Source organism: Haliaeetus albicilla, chromosome 21 (assembly GCF_947461875.1).
Source record: "Haliaeetus albicilla chromosome 21, bHalAlb1.1, whole genome shotgun sequence".
NCBI lineage: Eukaryota > Metazoa > Chordata > Aves > Accipitriformes > Accipitridae > Haliaeetus > Haliaeetus albicilla.
Genome location: NC_091503.1, coordinates 22,259,125 through 22,279,208, shown reverse-complemented (window position 1 = coordinate 22,279,208; position 20,084 = coordinate 22,259,125).

The following is a 20,084-nucleotide window of genomic DNA, read 5'->3' as shown; positions in this document are numbered from 1 at the left end:
TCAAAAACATTACAGAAAAATTCACATCTAGAACGGATGGAATTCACATAATTTTACAGTAAGTGGGGAATGAAGCATCTCCTAATGATGCTCATAAGCCTGTCAGGAGACAGAGTAACATTTTTAGTGATACAAAACGTACAAATAACAATACCTGTGTTCTGTAAGTGGAGAGATAAATATTGCACACAGATCATGACCTGCTTTTTGGTCTTTGGGCAACACCTACCTCCAATAAACATTAAATCCTTAGCCCCAGATGCCTTGCACCCCAGCAACAGGAAATACTTGGCCCTTTATGTCACAGTGATGTTCAGTTTAATAAATCCTGGAACGTCATCAAAATTATGGGAATCTACTGCCAATGTCATGCCAATATGAAAAAAGGGCAAACAGAATGACCCAGATTACAATACTCCATTTTGCCTGACATTTGTCCCTTAAAAATAGTGGAAAGCCTGGCACAGGATTAAACTCAAGGAGAACTGAGGATGAGAATAATTATTCTAACGCAGCCCTCGTTCGTCTTTAATTCTTTTTTTTGCCTTTGTATTCAGGTTTCGCTGTGGCTGTAGGAGGGGTCCAAGTGCGGATCTACCAGCAGCTCCACGTGCTGACATCTAGTTTGAAGAAAGCCACAATAGTGAAGAAATTGCCCATACAGTACCAACGTTTAAACATTTCCAAATGGCAGCGACCTAGTCTCTTCTGGCTCCCAAATAACAGGGACAAGTAGCCTAAACTACATGTGTTTAGTTTTTAAATCCTTGATTCCCCCACTGCACAACTATATTCTTCTTAATTCTTTCAGTCTCAGATATCTGATCTCTTTCTGTCTCCGTATGACTTTTATTCTGCTTCCCAAGTCTCCTTGAGGAAAGGCTTTGGTGAAATTCACTCTAGACATAAATTCAGAACTTTTAAGCTCAGAGAAGTCATTAAAATATTATATAAAAGGTCAAACTGGACAGAGAATGTAATCTAGTTTCTCCTGCATTTATCCTGGTTGCCTGTATTCTTCTGAAGTCTAACTTCCAGAAAGGTTTTGCCATTTTGCTAAAACATTGTGTGATACACAGTCAACCACTTCCCTTAAGAACTAAGTCAGCTATCACCCTTGCTGTTAAAAAGAACAACAACAAAAGCTGTACTTCACTTTAAATCAAAATTTGTTTGGCTTTAGCTTCTAGTTACTTCTTTTAATTTATTTTATGTCTTGCCACCACATTAAATTAGCATACAGCTAATTTTATAAATGGGGGCCTGAAAGCAAGACTGGCTGCACAGGACAGGAAACCTTCCTGCAGAGATAATGCACTTACAGGATTGTTTTAATCTCTTTGAGGGATTACTTACATTAACTTGTTTAGGTTCCATTACATTTACTAAGAAAACACACAATTGCTTGAAGTTGACCAGCTGGGCGGGTTTTGGGGGTTGTGACACTCATGTACCATTTGGTTGCCACGCTAATGGCAACGGTCATTTTGAAGCACATGTCAGTGCCGTCGCGATGTGAAGACCGGCACCCCCAAAGCCCGGAATTCCGCGCGGATGCTGTAAGCACCTACTGTGCAGATCAACGCGAAGGGCAGCCCAGCCTGCAGCAGAGAGCTGGGGTGCTGATTATGCCTCGCTCCCATTCTGCACCCTACACGTGCCTTTTTGATTTCCTATGTAAGTTTTGTTATGCTGGAAATGGGGAGGTCCAAAAGCACATCACCAGCGGACTTCTCCAGACTAAAGAGCTGGTGGCCATTCACCTGCAGTTTTCAAGAGGCTGGATTTGAAGACCCACATGATCCCTTCTGATCTTTGTTCCTGGCTGTGTAGAACAAATTCAGACTATGCAAAGATCCACTAAACCACTACCACAGAGCGCCCCAGAAGAGGAGGACTGGTTTCAGTTCTTTCTATTTTAATAGATGCCGGAGGAGATGACAAACTTCAGGAGGGAACTCACAGGAAAGTTAGCGTACACCAGCTACAGTAACTGTCTTTGCTTTTACTGTGAGACAAGACTGCACAAAACGTTATTTGGTGGCGTTTGACCCCGCTTCCCTGAGAAGTGAACTACCACTCACCTTCCAAGAGCACCTGAAGGTTTTGACTTGATTATGAGCTTTTGGATGTTGCCATGTATAGGAAGATGGGCAATACAGCAGCAGGTCAGCAAAAGGTGGTCTTTTAGCAGAGAATTCAGGGCACCTTCTGGGTTTTGCTGTCCTAGCAGTTTTTTGCTTCTCCTTCTGTTTTATTCTTCTATACGCAGAGGCTGATTTCACCAATTACTCTCTTTTGTAGAGGTGTGAATCAAATCATTAGGTCAATCCACTCCTGTAAACTTAAAGACCAAGACAGACAAGCTTGCAAATGAAAGAATTGTTTTGACATGGATATGTTCTTGTCTAGAGACACATACTCAGCAAACTCATAGGCATATATTGGAAAAGTTTGCTTACCAAAAAACCAAACCAAACCAAAAACTGGTATTATTCCAAAAGGGTAGGAAAACATGAGCTTTCCAGTATTGCATTCTTTTGAACCACCTGAAGGTTGTTCACAACATCCGTACTCTAGAGAAAGAAGACACAACTTGTAATTGATTCTCAACCATGTGCATTTTCCTTATCTTCTCCCCTAAGCCAGAAAAAGGGTAGTGAAATCCTCTCTGATCTTCTTTTCTACCAAGTGTCCATCTTGATCAAGCCAAGGAAAGTCTTAGCCCAGAGACCCCATTAACATAACTTCTTTTTTTTTAGATATGTACACCAGAGCCTCTTTGTCACCTCCCTTTATATCTTCTTTTTTTTTTTTTTTTGGTCCTATTTAACCCACCCTTTTTATTTGGCAAATCAGTAACTCAACACAGACCTGGTTCTATTTTAACTGTTTCTGCCACTTTTCCCTCCAGAGCCCATGGTTCTTCTAACAGATCTTGGACAAGAAACCCTAGAGAAATAGATACTTCCCAAACAAATTCAAAGAAGGGTTTAGTTCAGTGCTATGTTCATATATGATGATTGCTATTGCAGTTGCTATTCCTCTCAAATGAGTATTTTTATTATGAATAATGAAAGCTCCATTGAAAGCTGAACAAATGAGCAGGCCTGTTTTATATTGTTCTTAATAGACAGGGGCAAAAAAGATTATGTTTCCATATTCTTGTTCCCATTTACTCTATATACAATTATGAGTACTACTCGAATAGAAGATTATTATAGTCAAAATAAGACTAAGTGTGGGGAGTTCCGGTTTCAGTCTTACTTTCTTCTTCCTTAAAGTGTTGAAACATTAACTTGGGCTTCTTCCTTCCTCAAAATTTTGACCTATTTGAGACATATTAATTCTAAATATAGCTACAAAAATGAGATACTGTGTAAAGATTACCTAACGTATGTATACCTTCAAAATTGTTAGAAAAATATGGCAGTTTGTCTTGAACATTTAAGACTAATGTTCTGAGTATATTGCTTGGTAATATCCATTCTTCTCACCTTCAGAGAACGTTCAAGTTATTTCTAGTTGCTTTTCAACTGATTTAATTAATTATCCTCCTCTCTGGCTTATATTGAAAACAACAGCTTTTCTAGTTTATCACTTCTTTTAAGAAATCACCCCACAGTACTGACAAAGGCGCTGGACTAGAATCATAGTCAATATGATCTCTTTGGTTCATAAACCTGCTTGAGCAGTCAGCTGAATATTCATGAAACACAGAGATTGTAAAATCCTTGTCTTAAATTCCCTCATATAGAGAATATACAGGACAACGCCAGGAAAAGGATTTGAGTCCTACTTACAATCTTGGCCTGGTTTAACAGGGCTTTGTGCACCTCGTTATCATATGAAACACCTGTTTGTACCTTAATAATATATGTTTGTGGCTTCAGAATATGACCGGATAGATAGACGGACAGATAATAGACAGGGGTTTTGCGGCTGGCCCAAAATCTAATCTGGGACTTCCCCACCTCCGCAGCCATAGGCAGTCCTCCGAAAACATGCACTTCTGCTTCATGTGGCATGGGTGCGGTTACACAGTCTGCAGCCCTCAAAAAAAAAAAAAAAAAAAAAAAAAAATCAGTCTACAACACAGCGCACGCTTCCCCTGCATGCACGAAGGGACGGGCGAAAGAACCAACGCAGGGAGAGCAAAGCTGCTCCCCTTCTCCTGGCTCTGGGCATCCCCAGGTGCCAGCAAGGACCAGGGCATGGGAGGCTCGTGCACGCAGCCGGCTCGGCTGTTACTGGGACAGCTGGGAAGCGCTGGATGAAGGAGGGAGCGAGCAAACAGCCGAGGAAAGGGAGGAGGAGGAAGGATGGACTTTTTTCCACCGTCCTGTCAGAGGCCACGCAAGCAGGCAAAACGTCCTCCGAGCACCAGGCTGCCAGGGCCACCACGGGGCTGCCCTGCAAATTCAGCCCCCGCCGGCACAACGGGGTGGTTTTTTCACTCTGAGCAATAACACGTTCGCCTGGCCACAGAGCCAGCAAGCCAGCCCAGCCTCTTCGCTTTGATTTTGGACTCTGTGAGTATTGACCTCCTGTACCTTTAGGTCTTATGAGTTTGACCCTTTTCACATGGAAATAGGTATGGCAAAAATGCGGACATATACCTGCCATTGTGAAGGACGATGGAATATAATTTGGTTTTGCAAGAAATATCAAGGTCACCCTAAGCACAGAAATACTATACCAGCTCTGGTAAAACCAGCATAGTAAATAAAGGCACGAGATAAACTAACTGTCTGGTTTTCCATTTGCCTGTGACCTCTATTACTGTTCTTTGTTCCTTTGCCTATAACCTCTATAATTGCCTTTTTGGTCCTTTGGGTCAATATGATTATCAGTCTCAACGCTGCCACTGCTCTCAAATTTTTCAAATGAAACCTCGTCTGGAACATTACAAGCCTATTCTCTTTGTGACTTATTCAAAAAAAAATCACACCTTTGACTAATACAGAATGCTTTCTCTCCGTAATAGATCCATATTCATAAAAGGGTAGCTACTCAGTCTTACCAATTTATTTTCCCTTTGTCACTCTTTACACAAAATAATTAACTCACCCTGCTAACATTTTTCAAAGCATACCCTTGTTTTAATAAGCACTTCTTAAAATACAAACTGTACGCTCAAAACCAGCATCCGAAGGGGTCTCAGTCTTGAATACGGTTACATGGCACGGATGAAAGACATGTGACAATGATGTCAGTCTGATAAAAGTTGAATTTATCTCTGTATTTAATGAGCAAGAAGATAGAATACATACAGGGTCTCAGTGAGATATTGCTTGTGCTCCCTCAAGAATGTTGAGGTGTATATTGGTCAGTATTGGTAAAACAGTAGATCATTTTCCTTAAACCCATGATTCCTAAGTAGGGATTCGATCCAGCTGTCAGTAGAATGACTGAAAAAATGTCATTGACACCAATATTGATAATGGCCTCCCCCATGCAAACCCAAACATAATATGCAATTAGTATATCAAGAAAAGCATGCTTTCTCCAGCCCCACTTTTGCAATCTCCCATGGAAGCAACTTCATGCATGTGTGTCCGACTACTGCATGAACGCTGTATTTTGAGAGCCCCAGTCAAGGCTATGGCAAGTTCCAAAGGCAACAGCTTGAAACATTAAAACTTAGCCCCAGCCTCTTTTTCTTTTCCCCATCTTTTCTCTGCCTGGTGTTATTTTTAAGAAAATGCATCAAATTAAAAAATAATAAAGCTCAAATAAGCTTATTCTCTTCAAATGTGGTGCTTCACACAATGCCAGAGGTGTCATGAAAGGAAAATGTCATCCATAATATGTGACTTTGGAGTCAGATTAGAGAGACCCATAATCTGTCAGTTACCTCTGCCTGTAAGGTCAAATTACAAATTCTGTATTTATTACACATAAATACACTATGTTTCCAGATTCTGCCTCCACAGGCACTGGGTAAATTATGGGGTCCATCAGTCAACAGCTATTTTATATTAGACTCCAACTACACGTACATAAATATTTTCAATAACACATTCACAGGGACAGCGATCCTTTTTTTTTAATTTTTTTTTTTTTTTTTACAAAGTGAAATAAAGCATGGGAGAGGGCAAAAAGAGGCTGCTTCCTCAGTGATGACAGGAAAAGCCTGGAGAAATCACCATATGCATAAAAAAAGGCAAATATTTACTAGATAAAAGCCAGGCAGAGGAGAAATTACTACCTAAAGGCTGCAGCTGGTTGTCTCTGCAGATTTAAAGGATCAGCTACCGAGACTGTAATTCTAAGAAAATCTCCTATTAATGGATAAAACTCAACTGTGCACTGTTCAGTGCAGGCTGGGCAGTGAGAAACAAGATATTCCTTAAGGAAAAGAAAAAAACTCTGGTTTCTCTAATTGCAGGCTACTAAATTTCCGTCACTGGAGCGATACGTAGCCACGTCCTGGTGGCAACTGGTGGCTCCTGCCACCAGTTCATTTCATAGGTCACCAACCCGCCATCAGATTGTAATGACTTCTGGCTATTTCTAACTGGGATTTAAATCAGTGACCTGAAGTAAAGACACTCATCCTATTACCAGCCTCCTGAGCCATGTAAATTCCAGCGAAGCTTTTTTTTTTTTTAAATTCTTAAGCTTACTTCACAGAGATATAAAAGTTCACAGAAGATCTCAGTTGAAGAACAGTCAGGCCCTAAACATTGATAGGAAGCCTCATTCCTCTTTTCTTTAATGAAAACTCTAGAAACCTCTGGTTTGCATTATTCATTCACTAAGGCACCTATGTACGCAATATGCATGTGAGAGCTGTTTCAGCTATTTATCAGCTTTAGTGATGGCTGAATATGCAGATTTTATATTCTAATACATATATCAGAAACACCTGGATACAGATACCAAAACCATTTGGAATATTTCTTGTGGTGGTTTGTTTCAAGTAGGCATACTGTACTGAAAAGGTCAGTTTAAAAGCACTGGACGGACTTCTGGGAAATTTCCTTTGTTCTTAAATCATCTACTGTTACATCAATAACACAGTCCATGAGGTTTGCACTTCTGTTGAAACAGATACTTTAAAAAAAAAAAAAAAAAAGCAATGTAACACAATTTCTCCCGTCTTCATTGAGAAACAGAAATTGGAAGTTCCACTCCAGAAGAAAAGTTTCTGCTAATTCAGAATATTAATTGCAGGGAAACCAAGGCATTTAAAAAAACCACTCACAGACAACTGCACATGAAAAGTTTAGGTCATCATATTTAATCACATAAAATTAACAAATAGCTGTGAAAAACTGAAATTCTCAGAAATTATGTCCATAGGTAACCACAATCAGAGGCTTCAGAGCAATTATTAACCTACTGTTGCTGAACTTCCAGCCACCATAGGATCACCAGACTATTTTTTTGACCTATTTTAGTTACAAAACATGTCTAGTTACATTGTTTGCTTCCTACATTTCTTTCTGAAAAATCACACAGACAACCTGTTTTATATACCCGGTACAAATCAAGTTATTGTCCTAATAATGAATTCTAAGAAAAATTAAAAATCTGAAGTTAAAATCAGCGCAGAAAGAGATACTTTCCTTGCTTTATCATGAAGGAAAGAATAACAAATGTTCTAATGTCATAACATTTTTAAATATTCAAGAGTAAAAAATATTATTGGTTTAAACTAATAATAAAAATATCTGATGAGGAAAATGTCCTTTGAAGTGGCCACAGACAACACGGCTTTCTAGATAGCAGAAACAGGAGACTTTTAACAGCATAAGACTAAACACCCAGTTAGATGACAGACAGCGAATAAGCTGTAGACAAAGTAGAACCTTAGCCAGGCCTGTGCTGATCTCCGCATATAAACCATTACATACACGCACACCAGATAGTCACAAAACATCGAAATAGTTTTGTATAAAGAGTTATCAGAATTTACAAGGCAGAGAAGCATTTAGACATAACTGTAACCCAAACAACTCAAACTTCTCAAATTATCTCCAAATTCAGAAAAAACAGAACTGCTAAGAGGGGACAAAAGAGTAGCATGAAGTGATGCTGTGATTAATTTGCCTTCACCAATTTTTTTTTTTTTAAAAGCTGCTGTAACTTTTAGGGGCCTCGAGGAGGGTCCCCACTGGGAGAAGCATTCTGAGGACAACAGATGAGAGAAATGGGATGTATCGGCAAACATCTGAAACCCGTCATGCCCATCCTTTTTGGCAGCCAAGCACATGGGCACCCCGAGCTCACACAACTTCTTCGCTCACAAGGAGAAGAGATGACCTTGGAGGAGGAGGAGGAACAACGGTGGCCGGTCACAGCTTCCAGCTGATGCTGTAGGATCTCCCCAGCCTGCAGGCTGGTCCCAGCACCCCTGCCTACCTTCGTGGTCGGCGTTCACAATAATTCGGTGGTGTGGGTGCACAGAACCGATCGGCTGGCAGAACCCGGGTATTATTGCAGATTGCTATAATGCTTCATTGTATTTGATTTTAAAAGGTAACGACTAGGATTCTTGGAGTCATGGGACTGTGACCTGCTCCTGTCTGGCAGAGGTACAACCACCTACAGCACTGGCTTAAATTATGCAATAGGATCTATTAAAAAGAAAAAAAAAAAAAATCAAGATTGCCCTTTCTAAACACTCCTGCACTTCCAAGCTTTAGCATGTACATCACCCTCTTTCCTAGTGACTCATGCAGCCCTAGCTGGAACTGTCGGGTGGCTTATATTACATCGTGCAAGTCCTCTGGGAGGCTCTTCTTGTATTAAATTATTCCTCAGTTTTCCAACCACTTGTGGAGAGAATTGTCTCAGCTTTTACTGACAAAAAATTACCTTTAAAATCAGAACATGCATGTATCAACAAGGCCTATTGAACAAAGTAGTGAAGTTCAGAAATGGAAGAGAATTATTTCAGAAGGGGAATACCTGAGCAGAAGTTGTTACTCCAGCTCCCGCCATAGGCATATTCCAAAGCAGATTTAAATCACTGGTGCCTTTTCCGCTTGGATTCAGTGCACTTTGCATCAAATTTTGTAAAACATTACTTCAGGTGTTCTCATTAGAAAAGTGTGGAAGATTAAAAACCAAGCTGAAACACCAAGGCATATTTTTACAGTCTTAGGGTGCATTGTGGATACTAAGGTAAAGCTGGTTAATTAACATGTGAGCCAGTCTTCATTTTCTCATCTCTGCTGATGCTATATAAGTAATTTCAGGGTCTCATGGTGCCTCAGCTAAAGTGCGGAATATAACAAATAGAGAAAAAAATTAAAAAAAAAAAAAAAAAGGCCTTTAGCTCTGCAGGAAGGACAAGGTAGAGCTGAGACGGGGATCACTCCTCGCTCCTCCTGAGCCTGCACAGCCTTCTTCAGGCAAAGCCACTCTCCCCGCCAGGAGCAGGGGATTAGGGTTTTTTATTCATAAATTATGCCATTTCGAAAAGCCACTGTCAACTCAAACCCAGCCTAAGACGACAGGGCTAGAATACAAAACTTCACTGCCTTGTGAGGTTTTTGTTGTCTTTCTTTCCGCTGCTGCCTTTGCTATCGAATCCAAAAGGTTTGGTTTGAGTTTGTGTGCGTTTGAGAAATTTGCCTTGTTTCACTTATTCAACAAGACTTCTATAACAGAACCAAAAGTAGTCTCTTTTCCTTCTTAATTAAGGGCAGCACGATTTTTTTTACTTCCCATGATAAGCAATCTGAATAGCTAAAACCCCTTTATTTTGGGAATGCAGTTTCTAGGACATACTTATATTCCACTGAACCATGACAAGAAACATTTTATCACAGCAAGTAATTTCTGTGATACCATCAGAGACAACATATTATCCAATTTAACACTTATTACTATAGAATAATATATTAATTTATCCTTTAATCTGAATGGCTACTTTATTAAAAAAAATTCTTTCCACAAAGGATCGAATTAAATCTAATACCTGCCATGACATTCAGTAAAATGGACAAAGCCTAAAGCAACTTATATCCTCTTTCATCTCCTATATTATTACATATGGCAGGAAACCTTAGAGTACAGCTTATCAGCTGTTAATCAGAACTCACCCTACAAGCATGGCGCTTTCAGAATTTTAAACATTTCCTATCTTCTATTTGTGCACATATTAGAGGAATTTATATTCCACCTATGCAGAAATTCTTATGAAATCCTATCCTCACAACTCGTAAACACTGGGTACATTAATTTGTTACAGAAAAATATTTGGGGCCAACTTTGAACTAGAGAGAGTGAGAGGAAAAGAAACACTGTTAGTGCGAGAGCTCTGAGGTGTCACTCAAAGATATGCAGGACGAGATAAATCAAGATCTTGAGCAAAAAGGCAAGAAATTCTCTGAGAGTAGCTATTTGAGGATCAGAGGAAAGGGATGTTTTGAAGTAAAAGAGGACTATGTTTATTCCTCTATGAAGTATAAAAATAATGGGCTTTGCTGGAGGAAGGGAGGTAATTTTCCAGCTTTGTAAGGCATGATTGATACATAATGCAATATCTTTATTAGAACACACCCCCCCCCCCCCATACATTAAGAAATCTTTTAAAAAACTAACCAGTTTAAATTTGGTATTAAGGCCACCAAACATCAAAAGCACAGAATCACCATCCTCAAATTTGAGAGACTTAGTCATGGCTATGACGCATCAAGACAGTCTCATTAACATCATTTTCACCACCGTATAAATATCAAGCAGAATTTTTACTTGTTTTCTTGGGTTGTTTTCTATGTGTTTCTTTCTACATTTGCACACTACTGTATCCTGCACATGGATCGGGGCAATCCCAAACACAGATACAGGCTGGGCGATGAGTGGATTGAGAGCAGCCCTGAGGAGAAGGACTTGGGGGTGTTGGTTGACAAGAAGCTCAACATGACCCGGCAATGTGCGCTCACAGCCCAGAACACCAACGGCATCCTGGGCTGCATCAAAAAAGGCATAACCAGCAGGTTGAGGGAGGGGAATCTGCCCCTCTGCTCCCCTCTGGTGAGACCCCACCTGGGGTGTTGGGGGTCCCAGAGCTGAACGCAATATCAGAAGGACATGGACCTGCTCAAGCAGGTCCAGAGGAGGGCCACAGAGATGGTCGGGGACTGGAGCACCTCTCCTATGAAGACAGGCTGAGAGAGTTGGGGTTGTTCAGCCTGGAGAAGAGAAGGCTCCAGGGAGACCCTATAGCAGCCTTCCCGTACCTAAAGGGGGCCTACAAGAAAGAGGGAGACTTTTCACTAGGGCTTGTAGTGACAGGACAAGGGGCAATGGTTTTAAACTGGAAGAGAGTAGATTTAGATTAGATGTAAGGAAGAAGTTCTTCACTGTGAGGGTGGTGAGGCACTGGAAGAGGCTGCCCCGAGAGGCTGTGGATGCCCCATCCCTGGCAGTGTTCAAGGCCAGGCTGGATGGGGCTTTGAGCAACCTGGTCTAGTGGAAGGTGTCCCTGCCCATGGCAGGGGGGTTGGAACTAGATGATCTTTAAGGTCCCTTCCAAGCCAAACTATTCTATGATTCTATGATATTTGAGTTTGAACAGTCAGGCATTAGGTGTCCCTGCCTTTACAGAGATAAGGACCAGACGCTTGGAACCACAGTGACAGAAATGCTAACATAAAAATGTGAAATTAGTAGCTTGTTCTGCAAGTGCTGAATTAATAGTTCCTTAATTTCAATTTACACAGTTGGCTTTGTTAAATGATTAGTGCCTTTAAACCTGAGAAACTAATTATGAGCATGGATGGCCAGATAAGAGTGAGATTAGATAGGACTTAATTAGTACTTTGTTGCTTTTTCTAGGTTTGACTGTCATATGAAATTTTTAATAAAAGAAAAAGCAGACTTACTTAAGCAGAAATCAAGAGGTAGAGTTAAAAGTCTTTTACAAAAAAAAAACCCAACACCAAAACCAACCACCAACCTCCCCCCCCAAAACCCAAACCAAAAAAAAAAGTTTTTTTGGTAATTTGTTACCTTCTTCATACCTAGAACTACCTTAGCCAAGCAGAATAAGAGGACCAAGAGATTTTAGAAACAACATTTTAGGGAAAGCTTCAAACAACTATTATTTAAGCTTGTCCTTACAGAGTTCAAACTATGTACTCCACATACATCTTACATGTTTTGGAATATATTTAGGGCACCTTTGCTGTGTTTAGTTTTATCACACAGAGAGATGCATGTGTAACACTGAGGGTCACACAGACCTTCCAAATATTTTCATTCAAAACTCCCTACAGTCACAGTAGCTTCACTACCTAAAGGATCACTCAATGGTGAAACAGTCTACACTCACAGATAATCTTTTGTTATCAAGGTGAAAGGTTAAAAAATTAAGTTTCTTGATTGCCTAGTTGATTAAATCAATATGTTCAGGATATCCCAGTTAGCAAAGGAAGAACTACATCTTCCCCATTACTCCATAGCCAAAAGACTGTTAAAGACCCTGTAAATGCATTTAAATCTGAAAAAGAAAGCACAACAAATCTTTGCTGCACTTTTGCTGATTAATAAGTATAAATGCCTTCTTCAGTGTCAAAAGTGAAATAAATTATACTTCTTGGTACAGCAAATCAAGAACTTTCTCCAACGACTAGGTCTTCCAGGAGACCATCACAGTAATGACCAGACACACAAAGCAAACAACAGGGATTAAAAGTAGGACGGTCCATTTTTTCCGGTTCAATTAGGCTAAAATGCGTTATGGGACACTGAAATCTGTTTCTAAAGTATCGGAAGACAAAGCGACAGTACAGCTTACCAACCACAGACCAGCCAGGTAATCTAACAGTCAGTTAGGACACGCTCTGCAGAAGCACTTTGGCACTAAACTCCATGATGGTGCAGGGGTAGCCATAACCCACGTTGGTCAAAGCCACCGACACAAGCTGCCTCCAGCAAGCTCTGAACCTTGTCCTTGTCCTGGAGGCTCAGCATGGCCAGTGGCTTTTCCTCTTTCCCATACTCTCCAGTGACACCAGCTTGGACAGAGAAGCCACCATTGACCTTGCAGGAGCTCCTGTCCTTGGCGGTTTCTTCTTCTTTCTCCCAGCCCAGACTTCAGCTTCATCACGCAGTCCTGGGACTCTGAAAGAGGTCTGTGAAGGTTTTAGCAACGTAGCCCCACCTGGTTGGGCAACACAGGCAACTAATGCCCCACTAAAATAACTTACCATAGCTACAAGTCTGAAGTCCATGGCAGATCTAGACCTTGCTTTTTAAAAGGAATGCATTCTAACAAAACTACATTTTAGATACCCAGTGTATTTTAGCTAACACCTCCTTTCCCTCCAGATTTTATGTATTTTTAATGAAAGTCTAATTACCATCCAAATACAGTTTGAAGCAATGCATAAGGAAAAATAAACATAATTTAGAAATTCAGAAAATATTAGTTAATTATTTTTCTGGCAAGATAGAAGTGTATAAATTAAGAATCTGTGTAAATATATGTTAAATTACTTAAATATATACAGACATAGTACGTACATAATCCCCATGGTTAGCAAAAGGAAATACTGAATTACACCAGCCAATGAGAATCAACCTTTTTTAAGAAAAATACTTAGGAAGCACAAATGCAAAACAAGATGAAAATCAATTATTTAAATCAAGGTTTCCAACTTGACAATTTAAATCATGATTAAAATTGGCAATTTAAATGGCTTTGATCTAAATCAATCCCCCTGATTTGAAACCAGTCCATTTTGTTTGTCATCGTTATTGTTCTCAGAGCACCCTGATGAAAAAATTATTTGTAAATGTGCACATGTGGATATTTCTTTATGAATACACTTTGTTCTACATGTTTGTAATTCATTTATGACATGAAGAGCACTAACTACACCTTAGCATACCTATGACACAACTCTATTTACCAAGAAATATTATTAAATGTGAATTTTATTTTGCAAGTGATAATATTTCCAATTCTTCCATAATATTAGCATTACAGGACAACATAGAATTAACCGAGTTTCAGATCGCCAACAGACCTGCCAGTCACAAACGGAGCCACAGAAGCTTTAGACCTGCCACTTGGCACCCAGCATCCTTCAGAGAAGACTACAAAAAGCACATCTGATCTGCAAGGCCACAGGACACCAGGTCCTACGTTGAGTGCTCAGGTCACCCAGAGCAGCACAAGCACAACTCCCAAACACCTCCACAGCCCATTTCACCACCTGGAGATGGTTGTAGGCAAAGGGCTCTTTGGACTTGCCTGTTTAACCTGCCTTCCTGAAGATGTGTCATACAGGTGTCTTCATTTATTCATCCATCCGTCCGTCCATCCAAAAGTTGTAAAAAGGGAAGCTCACATCCCCAAAACACTAGATTCCTACAGACTTTGCTAAAGGGAGATGCCCAGGAGAAAGGATAGAAGCCCAGGCATCACCTTAAATGAGCTCCTGAGGGGTTGGGGGGGGTCCCAGAGGGGGCTGGGTGGGGGAACACAGTTAGTGCTCTCCAGACCCTGCCAAATAGGTTGCAGCAGGGAGTAATGTACCAATTAAGACATCAGAATCCACCCAATGGATCTCTCCTGAGACAGGGATCTGTAGAAACTAGGTTCCGTTGGCTCACACAATGATTTGCTGACATCCTCACCTCATTAAAACCTCAGCCTTTGTCTCTAATGCTGCCTGTGGATAACGAGCCACCCAGATTGCTTACTCTGCCCAAATTAAACAAAGATACAATTCTCCATCTCAACTAGGCTGTTAAAGCCTTCCTCCTACCTCTTTCTCAATTATTGCCAGAAGACTCCAGTTTCTTGTCAGTAACCAGCAATAATTCTGCTTTACTCTCCAGGCTATGCTTTAACAGTACTGGTTTTTTCCTAAACTTCTCTTCCTGAAGTTCACATCACCTTGGCTCCCAACCGCTGCGGTAGCTTTCCCCCCCTTCTTCCCACACATCCAGACTTTGTGATCCAATGACCATTTTCGTGGCCCATGGGCTTGACCACGATAACGTGATCTGTGCTCTTGTCCCCTGGCCCTCCTTCACAAACAAGCCCATGTCAGGGTTCCTTTCCAGTATCACCACACACTTATCCAGTATCTTATTATTCCCACGCAGCAGCAATGACTCGGCTATGATCACCTCATGATCCCAGCTTCTTAACTGTTTGCTTGTTGTGTTTTGTGTTTTCTCTCATCGTGCGAAATACTTTGGAAGAGGTCCCTGTTCACGGGTGCAAATATATGTGTGTTCTCTTCCAAATCCCTTGTTAATGCCTGCCTTCATCTGCGATACCTGCAAAGAGCAAAAGAGCAGCTAGCTCGGGCTGGATCAGTGAGGCCAAACCGAATGGCAATAATACTTTGTTTTCTGCTCATGTCCATGGCTGCTTTTCTGTTCTACATTCAAACTATAAACAACCTGAAGTGGGTCTTCTTTTTTTGTCCTGTACTTACAGTGCACCAAGGACATGAGCTGCTGATCTATGATTAAGGGCATCAACAACTACATAACAACAATAATAATGTAATAGAAGAGGAGAAGACACTATGATTTCATTTCTGTCTAAGCCTGGAACAATTTGTTAATGGAATTAGGAAGCCTCTTCTATGTAATTATCAGTGAGTACGTCAGCCAAGTCTAACTCACAGTGCATATCTTTCACTGTGATAATACAGTATTTTAGAACTACATGAAATACACCATTTAGATAAGCTGAGCTGGAATTTATGACCCTCCATTTGCAGCCAGGTCCAGAGGACTAGTGTGCATTTTCAGTTCAAGATAGGGAAGCAAAGGACTGTTTATAAGGCTTCATGTCCAAGTTCTTAAAAGTGAGGAGAGAGCTCAAGCAAAGATATTTTCACACTTTCCCCCCCTCACCCCTAAAGCTGATCCAAGAGAACAAAACCAAAGATTTCTAAAATACCCCGGTTTCCTCCTTTTTCTGAAGGAGAATGTAAATGTTTGTTCTTATTCTGTTCCATGGCTCTCCTTTCTAGAAAGATCATACATATTTATTTTATTAAAAATCCCTCACACATGGTGAAACAACTACATTTCAGTATGTCTGCTTTTACCCATAGCTCATCTTTCACAGCACGAGAAGCTGATCCAAAGGAAAGCAGCATAACAAGATTTTCCAAATTATGTTGAGTCTTGGTCAAAGTCTGCAGGAAGACCAGGGATTAACCTGAAGATGCCCATTTCCAATCTCCTGTTTTATCCACTGTACCACTCACTTCCCTACAGCTAGAGCTAGAACTATACATGTTCTTTCATTAGAAAATAGTAATGTTGCTTCCTTATTATAGAAAAAAATTATTTTCTGGAACAACTGAATGTTTACAGAAAATATGTCCCTCCCTGGAAATTAAGCCCTAAAGTTATGTACAATCAGAGCACACAAGTACTTATATGTGAACATGGCCTGCCTCACATAACATTAAATTGTTTTGCCTTTCTCGGTACCCTGAGTAAATCTGAATCAATGACATCGCAGGAGGATTTCCAAATCATACCAGTCCCTAGCATAAATTCTCCCGAGTCTGAAGACATCTGAATTTGTTTCTAGAGAAGTAAATTCCAGGTGTTCGGCTCTGGAGAAATGCCCAGATTCTCCTTTAAACTGCCATTCCCTTTGCCACTCACCAGGTCCCCCACCATCCTGCGTAACCCGCTGTGGTCAGCACACGGGTCACTTCGCGTCGGGTCCGTATACCCTCATTAGCAACCATCCCACTGCGACAGCAATTACAACTTCAGCAGGTCCGGGGGTCCCGGAAAGATTCGGATGTTTGCTTCACTTTCTTGAGAGGGGCAAACCATGAGCTGCAGGCGGTCGCAAACTTCAGGCAGGCTGCTAAGGCAAAAAGTCACTCTGTGATGTTTTCCCTGGCACACGAAGAGTTGGTCCATTTGGAAGAGGTGGGTGGGCTTTAACCTGAGGGTACAGGTTTCAGTGCGCTGTGCTGAGATCACGCAGAGAGATCTTGTCTGGCTTCATAGCAATCCCACTCATTCAAAACAGTCAACCTGAGCAACAGCCTTTTAAATGATTCAGTTAGATACCAGCTGTTTTCATTTAGCTTTCAGCCACTCAGTCACAGTATGAACCCAGCTTGGTGCTATTTTTGAGGCAGACAATGTGCAGAGATATACCCTCATCTGAGAGCCTTGGACTAAGCTCAGGATGATAACATAGCATGGGTACATCTTGGATACATTTTAAATTAGATTTCTTTTCATTCTACTGCCACGCATTAGGCAATGTGCCTTTTGCAAGGGAAGGCGATGAATGCTGAAACAGAAGAAAAAGGGGGTCTGGGAAGCAGGAAAGACATAATGTTCTGGGTCCACTGAATGGGCATGTACATCTCTAACACAGTATAAGCAAAGCTCGTCCTGAAGAAGATTAGGGTGACATTCGGGAAGAAGTGAGGTCAGAGAAAGGAATGTAAACTGGAGAGTGGGGAGGGAAGCCCGGGAAGAAACCGAGTGAATTACTGGGAGAGCAAAAGAGGAAAGATAAGAAGGGAAAGGCAAATGTTTTCCCTTTGCTTCCAGGTCTACGTTACAAGACCACTGCCAACACAACAAAGCCAGTATAACACACATTTTATCTAGTATTTTGCTGGCATAACAGTGCCAAGCAGGACTCAAAGCTCACACCTCCCCTGGCTGATGCCAGGTCTGAGTTTCTACTTCTACCCAATCCCCATCATTTTGAAAGACCCGTATGGGCCCCTTGCAACCGACCTGCCAGTCTTGCTCCTATTTCTGTAAGCCCTATTCCTCCTCCTGGTCGAGCAAGCTGATGCTGCTTAGGATAAGGACGGGACACAGAGGGGTGCACGAAGAGACCGGTCAGCATTTGTTAGCTGTCAACAAATGGCATCAAGGCCAGGTTACGGACAGCTAACCTCCTCTGTCGCAAACCAACAAACATCCCCCCATCAGCAGCCACCGTTACGTTGTCCTTTGTTTCAGATAAACTCACTTAAAAGGGAAGATGTAACAGGAGCCACGTGGAGTTTGGGGATGCTCTTCTGCCACGCGGGAGAATTAAGCTTTGCTTGCAAAAAAACACCGAGGAGCTAGTACAGGGGGAGAAAGGCTACTAGGAGTTAGTGTATCGGTAGGAAAAAAGGCATAGGAAGTGACTCAGGATAGTATAATCCAGCCAGAGATGTAGTATTAGGAAATGTTGCATAGCCGTGCCTGTGAGTTATGCCTAAATCACATTCCACGGGATTTAATTCTGTTGGTGGTCTATAAATTGGTTACTACAGGTTCAGTAAATGTTACTCCTTGCCTTGAGATGTTTATGTACAACGCACAAAATGGAGCAGTCACTGGCCGGGTAATTACTAAGTCCTGAATAAGTCACCTTTTGTGCCACGGCATACCCATCTTGGAGACAACCACATTTATTTTCCTCATGTTGGTGACAAAAATCATAGCTGACTTTAGAGCTCGTTCGAGGACCTGGAGAGGAGAGGTTGACATGGCAAGAGGTGGATAATAATTTTTGAACTCTGGCGTATCAAGACAATCACAACATGTGCAGACACAGGAGGTCACATTATTATACCTTGTTAATGTCTTCAAAGCTTTTCAGAGACCTTTATGGCGTTATTCTACACGAAAAATTAACCCTAATACATACATTCAAAAACTAGATCCAACACACAGAACAAAGAACCCTTGGGAAGAGGGTTAAGCTCTAATCTGCTACTTTTTTCCGCTTTCCTGTGGAAGCAGAGGTGGCAGAGGAGAGGCCGGCCAGCGTGAAGGCTCTGCACCCGTATGGCTGCTACTGCGTCGTCTATCGTGTCAGCGTATGTCACGACAGCTAACGGGGAGGCTGGGGAGGCCTCTAGCTCAATCCTCTGCTTTCTGCTTAGTCAAGCCGATCCTGCTGGAATCGGCAGTACAAGGCTTGCAAATGTGCTCAGCATTGCAGACTCCCGGGGAGCCCTACTTTGGTGTTGGGAAAGAAAGAAAATACAATACGGTCTGTGCAGGCGCTCACATCGCACGCTGCTTTACAAGGAAGGGAAGGAAATGAAATGATACACAGGGGAGGCAGACCTGATTACTGAAAATTATATATACACTCTTGAGGTGAACAGTCTTCATCTAATTTGCAGGTAAATTAATGATTTACAAAGAAGCACAGTCTATTAAAAATAAATTTTAGCGACAGACATATGTGGCCTGTTACGGTGATTTTTCATTTAAATCTAGTTCAAGTCTTTTCTGTACCTCTGTGCACTATGAGATGCGCTGATGGAGAAATGGCAAAGAGCTATAAAAATGAGAGGTTTAGCAAAAGATGAAGAAGAGACAAAATTGTCACAGTGCAAGAATGGACAAAATTATCTCCACCAAAGTTAAAATAGAAAATAGAAACTTGATTTTTTCACACGGCGCACAAACGAATTCACTCAGCATTACCTCAAGATGTTGCGGAGGCCACAAGCAAGAAGGGGATGCCGTGGAGGATAGTATAAACGAGTGCGGGATCCACTGGTGACAATGACCACGCGTGGCTGTGAAAGTCTCTAAAATGCTGATTACCGGAGTGAAGGCACAGCAGGAAAGGAGCAATTTTGCTTTGCCTTGTTTGCTCCAGCACGGTCGCAGCTTCCAGGAGCGGGGTTGGGGCCTCTCACGCCAGCTGGGGCAGCGGGAGAAAAAGCCAGCTACAGCAATCCTGAGTCAGAGATTTCACCGTGCTGTGGAAATGCACTTCTTTATAGGCACCCGCCACGCTGGCCCACCTCCAGGAGAGGATCCGGTGTTAGGCAAACCTACGGCCAGACACCAGTTGCGATTCCTAAAATCTAGTTTTCTTTTACATATATCTTCATTAGAAAATCTTTGCAATAAATTTGTTAGTTTTCAGGTTTGCTAAAAAGGACTACTACTTTTCCTGCCCAAACAGTCATATTAGAAATATGGTCTGTTTAAAAAAAAAAAAAGTACATTTGGCGATATAGGCTTGTGCGGCTTAGTTCTGGGTACTTCCTCTAGCGAGAGACTTTGCCTTGCTCCGTATCGCGGGCAGCAAGGAACCCACAAGTATTTCCCATTTATGTACCTATGCCCATACGTAACGT